Below are 25,847 nucleotides of genomic sequence, written 5' to 3'. Positions count from 1 at the left end.
ATAACATTATGGGCACGATTGGTTCCCACAATGTAATGTATATCTGACCCCCCCCACAGACACAGACTTTTTCCTTTAATCTTCTTAATTGCATGTTTCCGTTTATTCACTTACAGTCCTACATTACCATACAAACCATTTCCTTTCCACACACGCATAAAATGCATACTCCACAGTACATTGGTGGAGGTCATTCTTTTTATCAAGGGATGTCAGGCACAAATAATCCAACACCCGCAACATTTTTAAGAGGTGGGGAACAAATTTTTGCTTCCAGAAGGCAGTGATGCCAATTCTAGGCTTGCATAGAAGAAATAATGCAAATATTAATATTACCAAAATTAGTCATATTCAATGATATTCAGCATCAACATCAGCATTGCCAATAAACTATTACTAGAATATTTGTCCCAGGCATGTATACTCAGTTATGCATTTTACTTAGTCTGGAAAAGGTTTATTACTGGAATATTACAGAGTGTCCTGTGACAGAGGTACTCCTATCTCCTGCTGAATGTAAGCACCTCATAATCACGTCATAAAAAGTGAGGCGTCCATGAAAGTGCCTGCGTGTGTGTGGGGACGGCGTGGGCTATACTTCCTTATCTTAGCTTATCTTCCTGATATTTCTGCTTGGCTGGCTGCAGTTATAGCAACAGCTGTGAAAAGGCCCGTCCCCAAATGCAGCAAAACAAACAGCGGCTTAGCTGGCGGCTTTGACCCCCTGCGATGTGGTCTGGGCATAAGATGGGGAGATCCACGCTGAAACAAAACTTTGTTGGAACAACCGGTTATTTTTACTGTAACAAGATCTAAAATAACTTCATTAGCACCGCTCCCATCTAAAGAGATACTTTCAATGTGCCGCCATCATTCATTCTTATTCATTGTCTAGGGCTGTTCAATGTATCTCTAATTTGTCAAATTAAACAGTTAATCCTCTCACATTTAATTGTGCTCTTTGATTTCATTTTTTTTAATACTGCAGAATACATCAGCAGCATGTTGGCGATGGACTAATTAACTAATGAACTAACTCTGACCAAATTGATGCTGAGTTTCAAAGTTACACTGGCAGATTAGTTGTATTTTAGTTTAATATCGTAGATCTTAGATACTGCCCAGAAGGTAAAGACTTTCGCATGTAATAATGGATTTGGATTTAAAAATGCCTTTGCCATTGACTGATTGATTCACTGATTGATTTAGACTTAAAAATGACTTTGGTACACATTAGTTGATTTGGACTTCATTGAGTTACCAGTGGAACTTAATTTCCTGACGGCAGGTGTGCAGTGCATTAGGACAGGTGTGCAGAAGCTTCTTAAATAGCTTCAGATCTTTTCTGGTTTTACGCAAAGTCTTTCAGATATCATATAAATGTAGATTTTTGAGACCTGGCTCTAGAGCTGCAACGTTTTGATCCATTTCCTACCTTCCTTTTCTGAATTTTGTTGTGTGTGTGTGTGTGTGTGTGTTTCTTGTGGCAGGTGGGGTGTGGGTACATCCCCGTCCATGGTGCCTCCTCAGTAACAACAACTGGAAAACTGAGGATTCAGAAACCACAGTGGGCGTTATTAACATGTGCTGTCAATCAGTGGCCAGTTTAACCCAATGGGAACCAAAAAAAGCAACCAATGGGAAGCAGAGCAAACTAGTCACTGATTGACAGCACATGGTAGTCCCGCCCCCTCCTCCCCCCCCCCCCCCCCATGGGCTTCGAAGCTGCATTGCTCCATCACTGCTCATCAATGCCTTCAGCGGCCCTGAAAAGCTGGGTCCTCCCCCTGGGGCTTTGGACAATACCCCCAGGCCCTGAAAGACACCCGCTGTCCTGGGAGCCCTTGAGCAGGGATGGAAAAAAGGCAAGAACCAAGTGTTTTTTGTTTCCTTTTGGACACGAGACTGTCACTTTCTGCCATCGGCAGCTGCTTCACGCCGGATAACAGCTGAATTCAACAAGTGCACAATAACTGACCCAAAGGGGAATCTGTTTCACTTTCACGTGCCGTCATTGTACGCATTCACGGGACGACCAGTGACACCACATCAGGGATCGGATTCCACATTTAGCATAAAATCATTCTTTACTGTTGCAAAAAAAATAAATGTAAAATCTAAAAGTAAACTCTAAATGACTAGAAGAAAAATAAAAATAAAAAATAAGCTAGGTGCTGTTTAGGAGAAGTACTGTTGAGAGAGACATGTATGTAGATGTGGAAGACCTACCCACAATTCACGTACATCTGAACAGGCAGCCCCCAGATTACAAATGGGATCCATTCCCTAAGTCTGTTTTTAAGTAAAGTTTGTAGGTAAGTCAGAAAAATAATTATACGGCACATAATAATACAAACATAGTGATTTTTTTTATTTGGCCTCTACAGGGCTGCTCTAAAAGATATTTCATTGTATTTGTACAGTGACACTAAAGAAAGTTTGTACTTCATCTTCATATTAATACTAATAATAACAACAATAATAATAATAATAATTAGTATTATACAGCAATAAGAAAACTACATGTGCATAGATTGTAGCCTTGAGCTGACAAACTGCTGAAACCAGTTTTCACAAGCATGACAAAGTGTGTATGTTTATTATTAGGAACCATTGTATTTGACGCAGATTTTTAATATAACTGGCTCTATGTCTGTCCATAGTTACGCATTCTCCGTCAGTCGGACGTCCTTTACCTGTGGCCTGCCTGAGAGTTATCTCAAACCTTAAATACCCCACACTTTGCTTATATGTGACCTGAAAACCTCACAGCTGTATAACACGTTCGATCCCTCAGCATATTTGAGAATCGTGGTCTTCATCACTCTACGTCCATCGATCGCCAGGCTCCATCCCCTCTTCCGTTACTGTCTCCGCGCCGGTCTCCCATGGTAACGTCTGCCCCTTCGCCCCGCACCGAAGCCTGGGCCACGAACGCAGTTTGACATTTCCTGACATTTCATGAACTAATTACACTACAAATAATGAAGCATGTTCACATGTGTAGCAAAATGCCTGTCAGCAGCCTTGATGGATGACCTCACGGAGATTTTATCTGATGAGGTTTAGCCTTTCCTGCCCCCCACGCCCCCCCCACGTTCACACACAGCAACATGGGGTGCCACCAGTTGGAGGGAGAACATCACCCACCCCACCCCCCCGCCCCCCTGGCCCCCTTTTCAAACAGATTAGGCCCAACCAAGCGGCCTAAAGATGAAGGATGGGAAAATTGATGAACACAATGGAGTGTTTGCATTTTTCTTTCCCCGGCTCGGAGGAACAAAGAACAAAAGCTGGTGACAGAGCCGATTACCCGCCGGCGTTGGGACTGACGAGGCCCGGTCTCACTGGAGAGAGCCGCCGAGGACTGGAGGTCCAGTCTGACAAGTGGGCTGGGGAAATGGCAGGTGATGAGGAAACCGCCCCCCCCGCCATCCCCTTGCCCCCCCCCTTTTATCCCAGCGCCGTGTGTAGCTGCAGGGCCTGTCACTAAAAAGACAAATTATAGCAGAAGGAATTTCATGGAAGGAGAGGATCTGTCACCGCGTGGAAGTACCCCAGCCTCTGTGACGGACTCCAGAAAAGAAGACTTCAACAAAAACAATGTCCGGCAGCTTCCCGCGGCTCCGAATGGGGCAGGCAAAAACCTAATTGTGCTGACAGCGTTTGTTAGGATGAGTGGCGTGTTACAGTTTAAAGACACGGAGACCCTCCTCTTCCAGCAAACAATTAAAACGATGTCCAACAGATAATGATCCGGGAGGCAATTCACTCTGTCAAAAAGCATTTGTTCGCGGGGAAAAAAACAGCCACGTTAACAGTACACAAGCAAGAGGAAAATCACACAACTTTCAAAACTTTCTAAAGAAGCTACTGATGGGCTTTACAATAAAGAAGCACACCTGCATTTGTAGCTGGATCTAGAAATCTATTTCTACATTAATACATAGAAATTCATCTACAGATACATTAACAAACACACACACCTTAATGTTCGGAATTAGTAAGGTGTGTATTTTATCTATTCCTATGCTCATAACCACTTATCGAGCGAAGGTTCAGGATCCTGCAGTCTGTCTAAAGAATCATAGGGTACAAGGAAGGGCGCGTACTCATACACCGAAAGCAGGGCAGAGACCTAAACACATACAGGGGTTGACCTCACAAACTTAGAGGCAAGAGACTATAATACTAACCATAGCACCACCAATCAATGAAATCACCCTAAGGCGGAAATTATTTGGCTGCTTTAGCCATTCAGGTTTGTCTGCTTGAACTTATTTGTGGTGCAGAATGTGGGGGTGGGGGGTGTGGAGGGAGAGCAGGGCAGGCCATTGGAGTGGGAGGGGGGATTCTATTGTTACTATCACTGAAAATGCACCCTAGTGAGACAACCCCTCATTGCAAATCAGTGAGGTGCAATATCTGATGCTGCTGCTTGGGTATATAAATAAGCCAATAAGGGCAAGTCCAGCCGGATCAGGTGGACAGTGAGCCGTCTTCCCTCTGACATGAAACGCCGGTGTGGAGGGATGATGCTCGCGGACCTCTTACCCGCATATGTGACCTACAAACACAACAACAGCACCAGCATCACATGATAACAAAACAATCATTTCCCTCCATCCATCTTCCATCCGCATCCACTGCAAGCTTTTGCACTGAGCTCAGACCTCCTCCGTGGCAGCTTAGGGCACAAGGGCTGGGGCAACTGGGCTGGCATGGCTGTCCATCGCAGAGCAAACACCCTCACACACAGTGTGGGTACCTTCCAGGAGCAAACGACGGCAAGTAAATGTAAACTCCGCACAGGTGCGAGGCTATACGATTACCTGCTATTATTATTATTGCATCTTTATTACAATTTTCATTGTCATTATTATTGGAATAAAATAGAGCTATGAAAGACTAATTAATGAAATTGACTAGAGTGAAGATTAATATTTTCATCTTTTTTAAGGACAGGATTTGTAACCTGGGGCGGCATGGTGGTGCAGTGGTTAGCACTGTCGCCTTACACCTCTGGGACCCAGGTTCGAGTCTCCGCCTGGGTCACATGTGTGCGGAGTTTGCATGTTCTCCCCATGTCGTCGTGGGGTTTCCTCCGGGTGCTCCGGTTTCCCCCCTCAGTCCAAAAACATGCTGAGGCTAATTGGAGTTGCTAAATTGCCCATAGGTGTGCTTGTGTGTGTGAATGGTGTGTGAGTGTGCCCTGCGATGGGCTGGCCCCCCATCCTGGGTTGTTCCCTGCCTCGTGCCCATTGTTTCCGGGATAGGCTCCGGACCCCCCGCGACCCAGTAGGATAAGCGGTTTGGAAAATGGATGGATGGATGGATTTGTAACCTACCATTTCAATAAGCACCAAATTCTTGTTGCGTGCTGATTGGTCAGTCTCCTGTAATCATGCATGTGTCACTAATGTTAATGTGACACAGCTGGATGAGTCTTTCAATCAAGGAAACAAACCAGTAAGAGAGTTGAACAATTTAGCCAAACACAGGAGCCTTTAGGTTTTAAGGTAGTTTGTAAAACCTGAAGTAGCTCAAGGTGTCCAGGACGACATGGATTGTCTGGTCACCCTAATTATCAGATGTTTACCAGACTTGTTAATGTCTTTTGTTTGTTTGTATTTTGCCTCTCGAAAAAGAATATCGCTATGAATCTACTAAAATATTACAAAGCTTTTAATGTGGTTAATGTTAGTTTGTGTTTCTTGTTTGCTTGTCTCTTGGAAAAAAGAATATCACTCCAAATATGCTAAAATGTAAAGCAACAACACACAACAGCGTGTTCGTGGAGGCAGCCATCTTTGTTCTAAGATGTGTAGCTGAAACGGGAGATTGGTCAGACGTGACATCACGCGGGAAATTTACAACGGAGAGATAATCGACCGCTCAGCTGGGAGAGGTCAGGCGGCAGCCATCTCCGACTGACGATGTGCCCCAATCCCCACCCTGGGGGGTTTGCTTGTGTGTATTGAGCTGACCTGAGCGATGCACCATGGACACGCAATGCTGGGGTATTAATAACCCCCACCCTAACAATACAGCAGACCCACCTTTTGTTTTTCAAACTGTTTCCAAGAGTCCCCTGGCACAGTGTCAACAAGTCCCGGAAAAAAATCACACAGCAATAAATAACAGATTTCAGCCAAGCATTATGTGACAGAGGAAAATTTAGTTTTATAAATTAAAGCTTTGTGTTCAGTGCCCAGTTTGCGCACAGCCAAACAAAACATGGAATGTGAGCTTTGTGTCTCGGGCCCCCATTAAAGTATGTGGCACATTGGTGGCATTATGGTGCTAGAGTGTGTATGGGGGGGGGAGGGGTGCTTTTAAGCAAATATATGATGTCAGACATTGTGAACGGGGGCCTGTTCACCATGCAAGCTGCTGACAATGATAAATGATATTTTTGCGGGATTATATTGCTGATCAGAATGACATGGGGAGCTTTAGCTTCCATTTTCCATGGTGCTGAGGGAGACCTGCAGATCTCTAGAGCCACAAAGGGCGCATTCACCTCCACACTCCATGGGGATGCTGCTTTTCACATCCAGCTACCGAGCGGCCAACTTCATGGAAGGACTGGATCAAAACCACAGAGACTGACCAGTAAACAAACAGGGACAGACAGGAGCTCCCAGTCCGAACAGATTGTCTGACCAGGATGTAATGGGTTAAGGGCCGTAATGCTTTAGTGGTTTTGTCAAGACCTGTTTCAGAGGTGGAGAGTTCTCCATGACCTTACAGTGTGGAATGACCCCTTTTACGTGCAGGCCTCTTAGCACCCGGGACAGTCTCAGTAACACGGCCACAGTCAAGCTGAGCTCAGTGACACAGTAACGGTCAGGCTCAGCTCTGTGATACAGTCACAATCAGGCCCAGCTCACTGACACAGTCGCAGTCAAGTTGAGCTTGATGACACAGTCACAATCAGGCTGAGCTCAGTGACACAGTCACAGTCAGGCTCAGCTCAGTGACACAGTAACGGTCAGGCTCAGCTCTGTGACACAGTCACAGTCAAGTCCAGCTCAGTGACACAGTCACAGTCAGGCCCCGGTCAGGTACACAGTCGCAGTCAGGCCAAGCCTAGTGACACAGTCATGGTCAGGCCAAGCCCAGTGACACAGTCATGGTCAGGCCAAGCTCAGTCACACAGGCATGGTCAGGCACAGCCCTGTCACACAATCACAGTCAAGCACAGCTCTGTGAGTCAGTCACAGTTAGTCTGAGTTCAGTGACATGGTCAGTCTGAGTTCACACAGTCACAGTCAGACTCAGCTCAGTGATACAGTGACGGTTAGACCAAGCTCTGTGGCACAGTCAACCCCAGATCTGTTTCATAGTCACAGCCCTTTCTACTTCTGAGGTACAGTCATAGTTATTCAATCATTTTCCTCTCACATGGGACATAAAATAATTACACTGCAGTCAGAGACAGTGACAGGGACATCATCCTTATGTTGGCTGAGGTGACAGTATGATGGTAAATTTCCTTTTGGCTTTCACAGGTTTGAGGGAGGGTAAATTAATTGGGTCAGATTAGTCTGGCCAGTGTCTGAAGGATAATACTGTTCCAACATATGAATATTCAGGCCTTCTGTTCAACATATTTTATACCTCAGTATTCTGAAATTACCATTGACTTAGCTAGCCATATAACAGAATTAAACCATAAAACTAAGCATTGCCCTCTGGGGTCTGGCCGTGACTAAGAGCCATGGTTAACCATTAAGGATATTCTAATAGTAATATGGAGCTAATCGTCTTCATGGTGAGAGAGTGTGATCAGGGGAAATATACCTCTAAGCAGCGACAGGCCTTCGTCACGTCAAAGCCAGACAGAACCTCTGGCGGTCCAAAATTGGAGATTGGGGTTTGAACATACGATGTCCAATAAACAGCTGTAAAAAGGCTAAGAAGGTGAGTAAAAAGCGAGAACACGTGTAAGTGTGTTAGTGTCCCAAAGCTCACCAAATCGCTCCCTCCCCTAAGAAACAATGATGTAAGAGCTCTTTCAAGGACTCCTCTATTCCAGGCCGTGCTCTCATCCCTGATCTCCATGGTGGACCATTCTTGTCAACACAATGATAAGAAGAATACAAGAATGATCAATGCTCGGTGTGTCGACAAAACACACACATCGCTATTACAGGAAACGGGCGCAAACACATTATAGGAAATGGGTTCAAACATGCCGAGATACTCGAGCAGGAAGGAAGAGGACGTCTCTGTGTTACTTTTGGGAACAGCTTGTGAAAGTGAGCAGGTTAATGCCGTGGACCAGCGGCGTGCTGTTTTACAACTGCTGTTTGCTGTAACCGTGTGTGCATGTGATAATGCGATTATGGGGGGGGGGGCACGCAGCTCTGTTTGCGGCCCCATTCTTTTCACGGAGCCTTTATCCCCCCTCCTTGCATTTCGTTTTTGCTTTGCCCCGGAGACAGCAAACAACTGGAAGTATGTTTCCAAACACTGGGGATTATGGGATTCCCCCCCCCCCCCCACACACACACACACACACACCTCCTCTTTAAGTAGGGGCGTGAACTTGGCCAGGGCCTGCCCTTCTCCGGGGCCTACGGCATTGGAGCGTCCTGTCACAATGGCCCAGATTACACCCCCCCGCCCCCAGCCCCCCACCCGACCACAGTCCAGCCTCAGCAACCCAACCATGAGAACAACTGCTAGAGGAGTATGATAACAGGATCATGTTCGGCTGGAAAAACAAGTGTCCTAACTTTTCTCATGTCACTGCCCCCCCCCCCCCCCCCCCCAGCCCCATTACTGCCAGAGAAAGGGCCTGTAGAGATGGATGTAAGGCTCATTTAAAAGCCCACCCACCCCACCCCCCTCGTCTTTGAACTGGATTCATGGCCTATTTGCATAAGTAGATTTGGGGAGTGGGAGAATGGACGCCTATTGCATCTGGTCATTAATATTCCAGCTAATTCAACACATTGTAAGCCTATTGATCCTGCACTAAAGATCCAAATTCAAGCACAGTTATCCCATTGCTATTGTTTAGGCCTGAACCAGCCTGAGCAGTTGTTGCAAATTACATACTTAATTGATTTCAAATCTGCTATAAACCGCACAATAGGGGAATACAGGCCACGGGCTAAGGCCGCGAGCACAAAGGCATGGCGACCGGAGAACCTGCGTCCTTCCGGGACGTTCAGATGCACGTGCGCGCATGCAAACGCACACGCACGCAGGAAATGCGTCTCTCATGGAGCGTAACTGACATTTAGTTCCAGCTTATTTAATACAGCAATTAATATTTCAAACGATTCGTATTGTAAGAATAGGAAGTTTAAATTAAAAAAGAAAACAGCCGAACAAATAAGACAAGAGGCATTACTATGAAAAATATACTTGCGTCTTTATTGATTTACTCTAACATATAATTCTAATGCAGTGCACAGAATACAAGACATTCAAAGTAGATGACTTGTCATTATCATGGATTTCGCAAACACTCACCCCTTTGGTCTCTGACACAAAAGTTACCCAAATCAGATATCATAAAGTAGACCCACCCCAAGAAACAGCCGCTATCGGGGGGGGGGGGGGGGGCAGTGACATGAGAAAAGTTAGGACACTTGTTTTTTCCAGCCGAACATGATCCTGTTATCATACTCCTCTAGCAGTTGTTCTCATGGTTGGGTTGCTGAGGCTGGACTGTGGTCGGGTGGGGGGGTGGTTGGTTCAACTCCCCTTTGTGCCACCACCCCCCAACCCCCCCAACAACCACCACCCTGTCACCCAACTCCATTGTCAGTGGGGCCATCAAGAGGGTCTGCGTGAGGGCGACTCATTCTCTCCCCTCTCAATCGACGACCCGGAGGGGGGGACATCAAAGCGGGAAGGGGGCTGGTCTTTGTGGGGCCTGGAACCTCGTTCTCAACATGTGGTACTGTGGAGATCGGCACTTTTAACCCATTCTGTGGAGATTAGGCAGCGACCTCGGCCGCATATTAGGGAAACTATAGTAACCAATAATCTGCTTGTCGCTGAATAGAAACTATGTATCTTGTCGCACAAGAGGCCTGTCAAAACATCTCGGGCTCAGACATGTTCTTTTGCGGGATCTTGGCTGGCTTGACAGGGCTCCTCTCTTTTCAGGCTGCCACAAAGTGACACCCCCCCCCCTCTACCCCCACCCCCCCGCTGCCTCCCCAAAACGCTATGGCCCGTAATGGCTTATTATACTCAACAAACGGCGCATTGTTTTCGGTGGGACACAAGTATTTAATTATCAGGCATGATGTTTTCCTGCAAGTGAGTTAAAAAGAGAGTGACAAAAATACATTTACGAAACCAAAAAAAAAGTAGCTGACGGTCCTCAGCGTCGCCGTGGGATACCGCCAGAGCTTCAGGCCGTTTGCTTTAATGGATTTATTTACTTATTTGTCTGTTTTTGCCCGTTTCTCCCTGCCGTCCGCAGCCTCGTTTGGCCGACCGCGGTGAGCAGGCTCGGCAGGACGCTGCCAAGTTGATTAGCGGGCGTGGCATCACAGGGCGTCGCAAGTGGGGCTGCGGCTTGCTGGCTTACAGCGTGCCCCCCTCCCCACGCCCCACGATCCCCAGGCCCATCCCCACCACATCATCCCCCGAGCTCTCTCAGCCAAGCCTCCCCCAAGGACCTCCATGGGCTTCTCCAGAGGGCTGCCATCCCATAATGAAGTCCCGGATTAACGATGGAGTCTGTCATAACATGTGCTTACCAGGCTGGACGGGACAGGGGCAGGGGGGGGCAAATGAGAACCCCCCCCGCAAACCGCTCTGTACACACTTTACAGTACATCATTTACATTCCTGCCAATTAAGTGCATTTATTCAGATCCATTATCATTATTATTATTATTATTATTATTATTATTATTATTATTATTATTATTATTATTATTACTGCTTCTACTGCAATTACTATAAAAGTAATAGTTTAAAAAATACAAGGGTTATTGGGGTAAGAGAATTAGTGAAACTCTGTGCTGCTGTTATTTCATGGTTATTACATTTTTCTGACTGTCAAATATATTTATAATATGATATGTAATTTGATATGCAATGAAGTGGTAGCAGGCTGGCGATAATACCTGTGATATTTAACACAATATGTGTGGTACAGGGGCTCGGCGTCTGACCCCATGCAGAGTAAACACTAGGGGCAGCACTGAGCTGTGCATTAACCCCATAGTGTTATAATAGGAATGGGCTGAGCGACTCTGCACGCGGACCACGAGGAGGCAGCGAGGAGCGTCATTCTGAGGGGTGGACCCCGTCCTCGGCGCTGACCCCGGCCGCGGCCCGGCGAGCGGCGGCCGTCTGCTCCCGTCGGCGTGGCATATTTGGCCGTTTAGCGGGCGCTTGTGAAGATCAAATGGGTTAAGATCGGGCGTCTTAAACAGCAGGCAAAAGCACATCAAAAAGGTGTAAATTTCATTTCCCCAGTTTTGATTAAGTCAAGCATGAAAAGAAATGTAATACTCTCAAGTGGCAAGGGTTTACACCATTGATGCTGTTACTTCTGCTTGAGGAAGCCCAGTCAGTCGACAGGGAGCCTAACAAACTAGCTGGGAGTTTTAAGGGAGTCCAGATGGAGGGCTTTGCTGCCTCTGAAAGGACAGCTTAGCTCTCGCCTCTTCAATCCCACTCAATACTGAGTGTGTGAAATCCTGGCTACACCCGCCCTTTCAAAGCTGGTGGATATCACCATATGGGCCTGTTTAGACGCTCCCATAGGCCAGTACAAAGACGCCAACAACGCACTTTTCACAGCACAAGTATTATTTAAATGAGCCCCCCCCCCCCACCCTCTCCTTCCCCTCTACTGTCGGCGAAAGGGTCGAGGGGGTGGGGGGTTCTGGTCTGGTAACTTGAATGGTCTCGAACTATGTGGCTCTGGTTAACTTGCTTAAACTCGGAGCTGCTCGATTCATGCCACCGACTCAGAAAGAGGACCGAGCACACACAGGTCACAGAGAGATGTATCAACTCTGGGAACGAACTTATTTGTCCAGCAGCATAAATAGAAGTTGCCTTGTAATTGGAATGACTGCTCCTTTCCCTTGACCAAAAAAAAATAAATTCTCAAAAACAAGGGCCTTGCTTCTTGAAAGTGCCTGGCTTGCTGTGGCAGACTGCAGAACAGAGTGGCTTTTGAAAGACTTAATCAGCTCTTAAAGGTTCCGACAATCCACTCCCATCGAGCTGCATTAAGCAGATATTAAAGAGGGACGCTCTCTTAAACGGCTCGACATCAACCTCATTAGGCATGCAGGTGGGCCCACGCCACTAAAGGAAGGGGGGGGGGGGTAGCTATTGTCGGGGCTCACCCCAGGTGAGCATTAAATTGCTAATGACCCTCGAGAAGGCAAAAGGAAGCTGGGGTGGGAGAGAGAGGCCAGCGAGGGACAGAAAACAGTCTGGGGACATGGGAAAAACAAGAGGTCACAGTAGAACTGGCAGAGGAAAAGAGTGGGCGAATCCCAAGAGCGACCCTTAAAGGGGCGGTCTTCTTTTCCCCCCGGCACCTTGTGTGTGAGTGGGCTGGAACACCTCCCCGTACCAGTCTGCATTCAGATACTGCACCTCTGACGGAGGTTAATGCGGGACCTGTCTCCGAAAAGCACTCCTCGCATCCGCACGGGGGGAAGACGCCCCCTGGAGGCCAGAAACATTGATGGAGTGCCGAGCGAGTCCTTCGGAATGGTATAGCCTGAGAGCTCTGGTGTCCATGACGGAAAAAATAGAGAGGGCGCCTGATGGACCGGGGCCAGTGAACGGAGCGGATTAGGAATGGTCGTGATTTGGGGTGACGGGGGCGCCATTTTTCGTGGGGGAACCACCGAAGGCCATGTTTTTTAATATTTAGAACCACCGCCTTTATAGAGACCAAGTAAAAAGGCATCTCTGCAACTAGTTTGGCAAAAGAACGGTTTGTCCCCTGCTTTCCAAATCCCAAGTAATTTATCGGTCCCTACCTGCATTGTCTACATGTTTGTGCAGCCACACTGTGAAATTCCCTCTGTAAACATACAATAAGCAGAACAAAAACTAAAACCCGAGAGAAGAGAGTCTCTCAAGGACCGTAACCGTACGAAATCCCTTTATTCCGAACTGAAATAATCTACAACTCTAATCTTGCATGGAGGGTAGTGCAGTACACACCATCCTCGCGGCTCCAAAGAGGTGTGTGTGTTTTAAAACAATAATTACCACGCAATTACAATATAATTACACACAGTAATCGTTTGAGTTTTTTTCCCATCACGTCAGTGGTGGGGGGGGGGGGGGGGGCGGCCCCGATACAGTAATTAGCATAGATTCTGTGCGCTGTCGCCGTGGTGGCTGATGTTTGAAGGCACTCTCCAGCCTCCACTCTCCCGTGGATAAATAACCTCAGGCACACAGATAAAAATATCAGAACAACTGTGACCGAGCTTTAAAGAAGGCGTGCGAAGCCGAGGATGCTGGGAAATGCAGAGGCCCCCAGGAGGAGGGCGCCCGGGCCCCCGTGGTGGCAGGCGGACGGCGGTCAGAGGCTGTCCCCTGCGAGAGGGGAGATCTGAATTTCGCTGCGGCCCGTACATAACACTGGCAGATTTGCCCATTTTGGCCATCGTGTTTTATGGGGGTGGGAGGGGGAAGGTGGTGATGGGTGACACATGCTCACACGCACAATTGTCACACCTTTGTTTCATCTTGGCGGGGTCCCATTGGCTCTTGAGATTCCATGAACGAATGAGACTGCTGAATTTTAACAAACATCAAGTAAAACTTTCTTTTAAGTGCCAAATGATGGATCCTACGCAAATCCTACATTTGTCTTTCTCCCTTAAGAAAAACATAATGTCTACACACACACACACACACCACACAGATAGGTTTGTAATTATATCTTTGTGGGGACTCTCCATTAATTTCTATGGGGAAAACTCATCCCAACATGACGACCTTAACCCCTACCCAGCCCTAACTTTAACCATAATTAACCAAACAAAATACAAATTTTTAGATTTTTGATTGCATTGACCGATCATACCGAACATGTTTTTTTTACATCGTCAGGAACATTTGGTCCGATATAAACATAACCAAACACACACACACACACGCATACACACACACACACGCACACACATACACATGCACAGTTATTCTGAGATGCTGTTGCTTCTCTTCATGCATAGAATTGAACCCCACCTCCAACCGGTGTTGTCTCACCTGTTAAACATTCTGCCTCATGTACAGGTCAGATTTACAGTACATCACTGTTCTTTATGAGTTTCAAGGTGATATTTGGTGTGTTCATGTAGTGTTTTTTGGTGGGGGGGGGGTGCAATTTGGAAAGAATGTGTTCAGGGAAGGAGGGGTCAGTGTGCTCTTCATCAGCAGGGTCCCAATGACAGTCACCTTGCTTCCTGCAGAGTTACGTCAGTCGTCACCTGGGCTGTTCTGCGTTAAATATGGTCTTTAGATAAGAGTCACTGTTGGGGAGGGGGGGATGATTGGCTCCCCCATCATTTACCACCAAAGCCAAGATACCTGCCTGTCATTCTGGTTGTTATTTACCGGTCCTGACGTAAATGGAAAGACAGATGAGGTTTGTGGAGACTCTGGAAAGTTGGAAACCAGAAACAGGAGGGTGGGTGCAGTGTGGGGGGGGTGGGTGGAGAAATAGAACAGATACAATAGATCACGTGGGGTGATAGCGGTGGATGAACAGTACCTGTGGCCAGAAAGCTGAGGGGGTCCGAAGTTCCGGATCAGTCCTGGTTCGGCTGTGTACAGGGATGAGAGCACAACATGCAGTTTCCTCTGTTTCGTCAGATAAAACTGGACAAATCACATGCATGTGCAGGCAGGTCTAAGCAGAGCTCTGTGACGTGATTAATGAACATTTTATTTCCTGTGAGGGATCGTGACAGATTCAAACCCAGCATGATGAAATGGGCCGGACACCAGGTGTCAGATTCCCTCAAAGCCTGTTTATCTTTATATATATGTTTGTTGGAAATTCTACACACACATATATATATATATTTATATGTGTGTGTGTGTGTGTGTGTGTGTGTTTAGAATTTCCAGCTCTGCCTGAAAAGCATCTTACGTCCTGTTAAGCGTAAAGGGGAAATTGCCTGCAGATAAATCTCGTTTCACGTCAGAAGCGTCGCTTTCTAATAAACGCATCTCAAAGCAGACCGGAGGAGATGTAGGTGACAGTTCTGACGCTAAGTACCACACTTCTAAATGGGAACTTTTGGGAATAATTGTTCGAATAAATAAAATATAACTTAAAAGAAAACTCTTTTGGTGAGCCGTTGGCGATAAATAATTCTTAGCTGAGGGCAGATAAGCGCCAATCTGGCGGAGAAACGGTTTGCCATGCGGGGCTACGCAAGGGGCGGTAAACGTTTACATTCTGGAGAGCCGAAGGAGTGAGCGGCTCCAGACTTGCCCTGGGATGAAAGGTGCGCTTGAGCCCAGCACGTAGATTTACATCTTGAGAGGGGATTAAAGCCACCTACTCTCAGCTCAGAGGGGTCCCTTTGAAGTTCGGGAAGGGAGAGGAGCGATCCGTTCGCCGGGGTCCCGCCTGATTTCTGGCGGGAGCTTCCGCCTAATCCCCATTCCGGTTCTCACCTTCCGCCTGATCCACTGCCGTCTCTTATCCGATTGGCCGGGGTCATTAACCACCCCGGCCAAAGGGGGCTCCCCTCATTAATATCTCTAAGCAGATTACAGACTGCTTGTTTGTTGTTATTTGAACATCTGATTTCCCTAAGCCTTTTGTTTCCTCTGTCGGTTTACACTTTAAAGCCCTCGATTGAGTTTCAGGGATGGAGATGGATCAGCTTGACCCACCAGCAGGACCCCAGAAGGGGTGACGGGGGTTTGGGTGTCAACGGAACCAGACTGGACACTTAGTGAGTTTTTTTTCAGCTGAATCTAACTTGTGACAGTTCAGGATGGCGGCCATAATGGAACAGCGACTTTCTGCCTGTAACTGATAGCTCCTTTCTTTGTGCTCTCGGTCTGTGGTGCAGGTGATGGACGTCTACAGCTTTTTACTAAATGGAAATCATGTTTGTGGGGATCTGAGGAATATTTGGGCTTAATTGTATTTTCCATTCAATGTTTCGCTTTTGAGGATCACATTTTTGGCTAGATACCAGCAGTTCATGGCCACATACATCTTTTCCCACTTTCTGGACATCTGTCACCTGCAGCCCACTACCCCCTTATCATTCCACTACGTTATTGACCAACGCAAACAAACCAGAGTAAATAAAGGACCCTGCGAATGAATGTAGACCTGGTTGTGTAAGAATCTGCTCCCCTGTGGTCTGGATTATAGGAACCACACTCAGATACACAAAAAGTGATGAATTAAAAGTTCTGATAAACTTTTTGACTTCAAAACGTGCTTAAATTTTCATCAATTGCATAAAGGCTAATTACACAACCAAACAAGTGCAATCACACTTTTAATTCATCACTGTACTCACTCATCAGATTCTTTTATCCAAGGAAACTCCTGCAGTGTATATTTGCCCATGAATACAAATAATGCATGTTAATGCTTCCGGATAAGAGTGACTCCCCAGGAGGCTACTGTATAGTTCAATGTCTTAGGCCTCATTCACCACGCCTTGTGACCTTTAACCCGATCTTTTGCGTATTTAGCCATGCGTATCAGTTTTTCCTCTACATAAATACTTCTAAGTGCTATTATAAAGTATAATAAAGTGGTTTCCGGCAGTGGTAAACCTATGAACAATCCATAGGTACTGGAGTGTTGTGCTGAGTACTCAATGGGGAAAACATATTCAAAAACACCTAAATATTCCACATTTATAATGGATCTTCAACAGAGGATTGGTCTACCCAGTTCCCCACACCTAAACTGAAGCCCAACTCAGGCATTACCTCATAAAATGCCAACTGTCCACCCTGTAACCACTTACTCAGCGTAGGAATCCTGTGACATTCCAAACTAAAAAAAAAAGACACAAATAGCCAATGAAAAGTATGCCAATAATGATTTAACATCAGTTCATCATTGCCCGGTGTCGTGAGTGGCAGTCTGATCCTTATGGTAAGAAAACAGATGGATTTCCTGTGCTTGTACATAAACACATACAAGACCATAAAATATACAAGGGAAAAAAAACCTGCTTCATTAAAGCCATGTGAGTTTTTATTATTTGGCCCCCATTTTAAAGAGTTCATTTAATCCAGTTCTCCTGAGGTAAGATCAGCAGTTCGCCATAGGATGCATATCGGTGGCCAATAAACATGTGCGGACAAGGCTGTAAAGTACCAGACACGTGGCTCAATTCCTGTAGGTGCAGGGAATTCCAGGGACGTATCGGCACAGTACAGACCAAGCATAGCTATTTCCTTCTTTAAGGGCTGACCCCACCACCTGCTGCTTCCTGTAAGGTGTGTCAGTCCGACTGCAAACCCCGGTGCAAGCACCCTGAGGGCCTGAGCAGGGTAAAAGGGGCAGGCATTATCCAGGCTTGCTCTTCTTCCACAGTAATTGCCTTTGGGGCATGATGCTCCCAGCGTGGGAAGGAATTAACAGAGCCTCTTTATAGTCACTAGATGCACCATATACCCTCAGCCTGCTTCAAACATTCACTCTGTTCAACAGCCTTTACCTGCCTTTGGGAAATGTGGGGGTTTAGTAACTAGACCACATGACAAGGTGGTTGTTGATTCAAGTCCCAAAAAAGATCTTTTATGTTTGTATACCCATGAACCAATTATCTTTTTAAACCACGCATTATAAGGGAGCACAGTTGCAGGTAGAGTGAAAACTCGTGGCTAATCAGCTAAATAATGATTTGCAATATCAAGATTCCAGACATGTGCAATTCTGACCCCGTGTCACCTACAGTCAGTGGTGTTGTAAGATTTAATTCCTTTCCTTTTAACAGGCAAGTGCTTGTCTGAATACATTTAAATTTCAGTATTAAGAAAAGCAATTTAGAGGAAGATAGAGGGATGCAAAATATTACAGCAAATAGGATTAATATATATAGATTGCATTGCATTGCATAATTTAAGTAGAATATATATATATATACATATATATTGTATAATTGCATCAATCATTATACACCTTTACAAGCGCCATCAGGTGTGGTATTTCCTGTTACATGTGAGGCTCTCATTAACAGCCATTCATCCTGAGAATTTAACATCGACCGTTTTGAATAATGCGGCTTTACAGTTTGGTTCCCTTTACAAGCCAGCAGAAATTGGGAGGGGCAGCCCTAGGAAGAGACACCCATTTCATTTTATGATGCCCCAGCTTCATAGAGACACCATCAGAAGAAGATCTGTTGAGAACTGCCGCAATCCGCAGCATCTGGCCTGAACATCTGCACAGCATGACAAACCTGAGCTACAGCTTTCAGCTCACCTTCCCATTACATTTGTGTTTGGGTCTGAACAGGTCCCACCCGACATCTCCGCTCCCTTTAGGGTCCAGACACTCGCTTATCGTGTGATCGAAACCAGGGCCTGGAGTATCATATCTGTCCACGGCAAAAGGGCCCCGCTTGAAAAGGTCTCGCTAATAGGACGGCGATGGACATCGCATCATCAACCCCATCAACATGGCCGGTGGGAGGGGAGCACTGGCAGGCAGGTCTTGATCAATCAAAGGTCAGAGTCTGACTTGCTTTTGTGTTCGTCGTCTTTGAAGCAATATTAGGTGACAAGTGGCCTGTAGGAGCGATCAAAAAAACCACCCAGAATTGTGAGATTCTAGATAATGATGAAAACACTCCCATTAGACCATCCCGAAACAAATAGCTAAGGGGGTTTAAATGCAGGCTGCAGTGGGGGTACCTACTCCAGTCGGCCATCTTGGCACCAGGCCGCGGAGCAAATTGCAGCGGGATAAAACTGCTGTGGTGGCCCGTTAGCTCCATTCCAGCTGCTTTGCATCTGTATCTATCCCTTTGTTTAACCCTGTTTGTGCCGGTTTGGGGAGAAATGAGGAGGTCAGTGTTCGGAGGCTTTCCCCCGGGATGAAAACTGCAGCTTAACGAGGCCAGCGGACGATGTGCTGTGAGCGTGTGCATAAGCGCTGACAGCCCAGGGCATGCTGGGGATTATTTGATAACACTGAGATGGCCAGAGGGTATGCTGGGATGTGGGTGATCTCTACCTAAAAAATTTTGCCTTACAGTATGAGAATTCTGGTGCCGGAGGGTTGGGAAGGGGGGGGGGGGGGTGTTCACCCTGGCCAGATGGGTGGGTGTCGGGGGGTGGGAATGTGAGTGAATCGACTGCCTGGGAACCAGCGTGTGATGCCGATGTGCCTCCTGGTGACTTTTCCCAATGGGCCTCTGTGTGAATTCAGGCCAAACCCCCGTGGATATTTAATAAACGGCGCCGTTTTGCGATCCCCAGCAGCCACGGCTTCTAGCCAGGCGCCGCGTGCCTGTCCGCGGGAAGTCCGTCCCGGCTTCTCCTTCTGAGGCCCCAGGGCCTGTTCGTCCTAAGCTAACATTCATCCTAAAGGTAAACACCATGGCAGGAAAGTCAATATGATTCATTTTTCTCCTTCTTTCCTTCAAAACATGCTTTTGGCACTGCTGTCAGGCTACAGACACTTTGAGTTAAAAGGCCTATCTCACCTTAAATCTCTGCCTGCCTCCCCGTCACAGACAGTACTCGACTTAATGCTAGCAGAGGGCACGCAGGATCCGGCAGGATCCGGCAACAGTGAAAAGCTCCCATTTGACACTGGGCCTACGGATGATTGCAAATAAAGGAAAGGCTTGAAACCCTAATGGGGGCCAAACTCAAACACTACAATGCCAACCTCACCACAGGGCCAGACGGTCAACACCATCTGAAATTATCGTCTTGCTCAGAGGCAGATCCTGGCAAGAGCAGCGTGGGCAACTGCCCAGTCTGGCATCTTTTGAGGGATCCAACCCCCCCCCCCCCCCCGATGACTTAACCATCAGCACCCCCCATCCAGCTGGCAACTTTTACAGGCTGTATGAAGGTGCACGTGGGTGGTGAAGCTACCTAGGTCATTACAGGGGCTTTCACCACTGTTTGTATTGCTAATGCTAACACTAATGCTAATATGCTCTTCTGGTTTAAAGCAAGTATATCATCGAGCCAAGAGAGCAGGTGGAACAAACCAACAATACATTGTGAAACTGTCTGGTGAATTTTTATTTTTTCATTCTTTTAACTTACAAGGAGGTGTGATCAGACCTAAGGGTAAGGCTGAGGTGTGGGTGATGTGAACCTGGTTAGCCTCGTCTGCAAACCAGTGAAGTTGTCCTCCAAGCTGGAAAGTGGCCAAACAGTGAACAGTAACACAATTTTGACCACATGCTAATAGACAGAAAACAGATGGGTAGATGGTGCCTCACCCTCTTTATTTAACAAGGAAACTCCAGCCCCCATAAAAGGAGAGCTCTCTATCTGATAGCGGAGCCTTCAGTGTAGTCTCTTAGCCTCCATACTTTCAAGATTATTTCTTTGCCTCTGGGTACGAGGCTGGGAAGTGGATCTTGTGATGTCTCCCCACTGCACGTGATAATCAGCAAGTCATTTACTATACTATTCACAGCAGAGCCAGGAGGAAACCATTCGCAGAGGTAAGGAGGGTTATGGGATGAGCAGGTACCCTGGGCTCCTCTTCCTCAGATGAAGTCTGCTCTCCACCCCTTCCACGGGAGGCCATTTTGCCTCTCGTCTTGGCCGTTCGGATAATCCATCTCTTCTTAACCCCAGACTGCTGGGATCACACTTGGGGTGGTCTCCCAGGCCCAAGCGGGAGAATTCGTGGACCTTGTGGACCATTTGGCCCAAAATTCATGATTATAAAACTGAACACCTTTTTTTTTAAAAAAAAAAAGTACTCTTTTGTGTGGATTCCGCAGCCTGACAGACCTTCTCTGCAAGCAAGGCCTTTTAATCAATCACCCAGACAGTGGAATGTCACTGGCTATGTGCTCCATGTAATTACTTTTGCAATTAAAAATCAATCTCCAGTCACCCCCATCTAATTAGTGGGATGGGCACATTTTCATCAAGATTGATTTTGTGATAAATATTGACTCGAAACTTCATAATTCCGTTCTGTTCCTGCATTTTTGTGATGTGTGATGCTTTAAAATAAAACGAATAAATACAGTGACTCCAAGGCCCATGCAGATCAGTTGAATGACACAGAGTATTGATCATCGAGTTGACTGGGGTCAGGAGTGTCCTCGCCCTCCTGAAGTGACCAGTTGTCTACTGTTCGGTTATCGGGAGGAGAGGGGGGACCATTTACCCAGCTCTCAGTCGCTGACATTAGCAGGCGGTTCACTAACATTTTCCAGCTGCTGTAATAATATGGGAGTGAGAGAAGTGCATGCTGGGACAGCACCCACACCTTGATGGGTGTTATCTCCATCGCGTAATGCCGCGTTCGCTTCACCTGTCACTCCCGTGCGATGCGTAGGCCGGCGGACGGGAAATAAATAAATATGCAAGGATAAGTAAACGCTCGGTGCACTCATGCCGCCACCGTCCTCTTAAAGGGATTGTTACCGTCGACAGACAGCCGTGTCTGTTTGGACAACATCATAATGACACGTCCGCCGCGCTGCAGGCCTCTGCGTGTGACAGGCGCGCTTGTTCCGCCGTGGCCTGTCCTGTCTCCCGCTGCCGCTTCACGTCACGTCTTTAAGGTGGGGGGGGGGGGGGGGTCAGCGGTGGGGGCTGACAGCACCGTAATGGTGATGTCCGGGCCCAGCGTACAGAAAGGGTGAGCCACTCGACAGTAAGTCATGCAGACCTCCTTGCACTGCTTACCGAGAGTGTCGCCGGTCTCCCGGGTGAGGAACTCTACCTCGGACCGGTCCAGACACTCACACCGGGCCACCAGGCTGAGTGACGGCGGATATATAAAGACCGCAGCGGTAAACGGCATGCCATGCAGGCAGAAAGCTGGGACTTCACATTCAGTCACCTCTCGCATTTTTACTGTGCAGAGACTCAACGTGGAGTGCAGAGAACTTCCTCTCCCTGTCTGTTGACTAAGCAGACAAAGAGCTTTTGAGAGACATTAATATTTTCGCCCGGTGGTTCATATTTGGAACATTTGGATCCAATTATACACAGATATTATCTCCTTGTCCCATCATCCCACTAATTTAATTGAAGATGCTCCATTCAGTATCTATGGAGATGGCTCTGATTGGTACATTCGTGTCTGTCTGGGTAATCTTGCTCCTCGAAACAGAGGATGCCCCCTGCTCCTTTGAAGAGCCGGATCCCGATTTGAAATTGGAATTCCGCTCCTGAGCAGCCTCCAAGGCTGGGGCATGGCGAAACAATTACAGATCGGAAGCGGGCGGCACGCGGGGGCCATGGCGGAAAGCGGGTGGGACGACGCGTTCCCCCTCGCCGCCGCCTGATTGGCCAGTGCCTCCCCCCCCCCACCCAGTCGATCACTTGTAGGATAGTGCGGCAATAGACATTTCCCTGTGCACAAAGTAATAAGGGAGGCACTTATCACATATTGCCCCCAGCCACTTGCAAAGGAAATGAGAAAAGGCCAGTGAAGCTGAGAAGTAATTAATCATCATAGAGTAGGACCTGTCAAATCGGAGGGGTCCCTCCGACTGATAATGCTGCCCAGCACAATTTAGACTGATGGAAATTTGATTTCTTTCCACCCCTGGCAAAAAAAAAAAGAATGAACGAGGTTGGGGTGGGGGGGGGGGGGGGGGGCGGAGGGGGTTTGGGGGTGCAGAGACAAAAGAAGGAACCATCCGGTGTCTTTGATGATTGCTTGGCCTTTTTTAAACCTGACGTCCTTATCAACTTTGGGTGTCTCGATCAATACAATTTCCTACCGCCATTCCATGAAAACATCCCCCCCCCTCCCCGCCGCTAACACATTCATCTCCATGATTACTGTTATCATATAGTCTACTTTGGGCTCCTGTGCACATTCACTCACGAATGGCAAAATGTTTTGATGAACCCAGACAAAACTATATATTGGATACAGGTAGGCGGTGCGATATTTGGATCTGTTCCCATGAATGTGCATTGTGGCCCTGATTATGTAGCTCTGGGACTCTCCACTCTGCCTGACAATCAACATTCATTTCCCGCTGCAGCAATTCACTTTGAATATTCGGGTAATCTTTAAGACTCATCTCCTGCTTTCATTCTGAGTACCTGTGGGTTGGAGTGGAGGGGGTGACCTTGCCAACAGGAGGTCATGTGAGGCAAAAACGTTTTCCCGTTAGGCAGGATTGCCAGGCATCAGGTGTGACACTCACACTGTCAGACTCTCAATCTCATGCAAGAAATCTTACAGCAAATCAATATTATTCCATTATAAACATACAATTAGCTGGGGTAGTTTGCAAACCCTACAGGCTATTTACAAGGTATTAAAACTATTATATACGTGTATATGCGTGTGCCTTGTCTCAAATTGAAAATCTCATGCCAGCCAGCTGACCGGCACGGCACCCCTGCCTTTGATGCACAAGAAGGAAATTCACCCTGCCACTTAGTTCAGGTCCAGAAAGTAAAGATCCAGACCAAGATTTTGTTTCAACCGACCAGCTGAGGATAAGGAGTCACAGTCACAGGTCACTCAACTGGCTGGTTTAAACAAAAACTTGGTCTGGATTTTTATTCTCTGGACCTGAACTATCCACCTCTGACTACATGCCATGTAATACATACTATAGCAGGTGGCAATATTAGCGATGTAGCAAGATTTTATACAGTCTAGCCATTTGTAACTTTTTTTATAAACACAGAGTATATCCCTACATTGTGTTACATAGATTTGTTCATAAAATCTTGGGGTATACAAATGAACACAGAAATACAAACTCAGTTGTATGTGTCGTTAGTTTGTTTTACCGTTAGAACCTCACTGTCCAAGGCAGACATACCTTTAAGTGGTTAGTGAAAGTCTATAAACTGCTTTTAAAAGTGATTACACAAATTTACTGTGTTTATAAATCCTTTATGGATGGGACCTTAATGAAAAGCCAGAGCAATAAAGGGCTTATAGAATCGCTGCCGTTTTCCATGTGGGGGAGGGGTGGGGGGGGGTGGGGGAACCACACAAAATCTTTTGTCCCAAAGAGGCAGACATCTCTGCCACCGTCCCAACAAAACGTGTCACTTTTCAGGTCGTCTCCGGTGGTGCAGACGCCTGTCACTTCTGCACACATATTTCCATTCAGCCAGTCAGTTCCATTTGATGCCTCCAGAGAGGCGTTTAACTACTATCTAACGTGTGTATGTGTCAAAACTCTAACCAAACTGCTTCATGAATTAATGCGACAAGAATATTAACATGACATGCTAAAAATAATCTGAATATAATTATTACTGTTACCCTAACATCCATCAGTGTTTTTTTCCCCACATATCCTGTTGAATGACATTCTGAATATATCCATTTTGGGGCATCATAAGGGGGGTGTGGAGCTGGGGGCGATGAGGATGATTCTAAAGGCTCCTGTATCCATCCATCCATCCATCCTTGCCGATGTGAGCTGAAGGGAAGTGGCCACACTTCAGCTCGTACTGTCCGCTGTACTAAACACAGCAGCGGCATCGCAGAGCGCCAGCCAGCCCCCCCCCACCCCTCCCAACAGGGAGCTTTTGGCTGATCGGCATCGGTCCGGATCTCGGATGGGGTAACAGGTGACATGGCGGACATGTGACTCTTCGGACTGCAGCCTGCAGTGAGTGTTTCTAAAGCCGGCTTTCAGTTTCAAAGGTGCCTTATTTGCAGTTTGGGTGTCAGAGACAAATAAGAATGATAACAGCCGAGGGCTGAGCAAACAGCACGGGCGGCCAGTGAAAGGGGAGGTTAAGGAGGGAGTGGGGGGGGTGTGGAAAAGCGAGGGTGTGGCTGGGGGGGGGACGGGGGCTTATCAGTGGCTTGGACCCGGCAGGCATAAGTGGGGCTCAGACAGCCGTCCTCCAGGGCTCCCCCTCCCACCATATTATCCTGGAATAAGCCAATCGAAACTCAGCCCCTCCTTTAATCAATTTAAGGGTCCCCCCAGTGGCGGGCACCTGTACGTAACCCTTCCAGTGGTACTCTTACTCCCCAGGTTCTTGTGCTGCCGCTGGGGGGTGGGTGGTTCTGCTTGTGGAGGGGGAGTGTGGGTCATTTTGTGGCATTCCAGCCAGGCTAGATCAGTTCACTGACTGGCCCCCACCACTCCCTCCCAATAGGGGGCAGACAGGTGCGGGACACATTTATACACCAACAGGCAGTCCCTGCAGTTGGAGGAGCCTTCTCAGCCCCCACACCAGACCAGAGGCAGAAGGAACACCGCAGGAATGTTCTGGAAGTGGAGAAAGAAGAACCCCCCCCCACACACACACCCCACGTTCCTGTTATAGCACTTGGGCCCAAAACACACGCACGCAGACGTGTGCAACTCGAGCGTCGCCCTTTTTGTCTTTAGATGATCCCAGAGAATGCTGACAGTCTAACACACTCTCTGACATGTTACCTGGATGGGTACCGACAGCTGTCTGTGATTGTCTCTTACCCCAAATATCACTAAAGACAAACGTGGCATTAGGATGTGATCAGGAATTCTACTGAAGCATGACAACAATGCTACAGAAGTTAAAGTAGCAGGATAATGTGAAGGAAACCAAGGAAGACTAAGGTGCTTCCTTAGTCTTATTACATTTATTCAGCAGATGGTGCAGGTCTGTGAGGGGAAGGGGGTGTGGCTTCCAGCTGTTTTGGGAAGGAAGGTCAGGTGACCGGGGTTATTCATTTTGATTTGTTCCAC

Source organism: Brienomyrus brachyistius, chromosome 11, assembly GCF_023856365.1.
Source record: "Brienomyrus brachyistius isolate T26 chromosome 11, BBRACH_0.4, whole genome shotgun sequence".
NCBI classification, from domain to species: Eukaryota; Metazoa; Chordata; class Actinopteri; order Osteoglossiformes; family Mormyridae; genus Brienomyrus; species Brienomyrus brachyistius.
Note: the sequence above shows the minus strand (reverse complement) of the source record.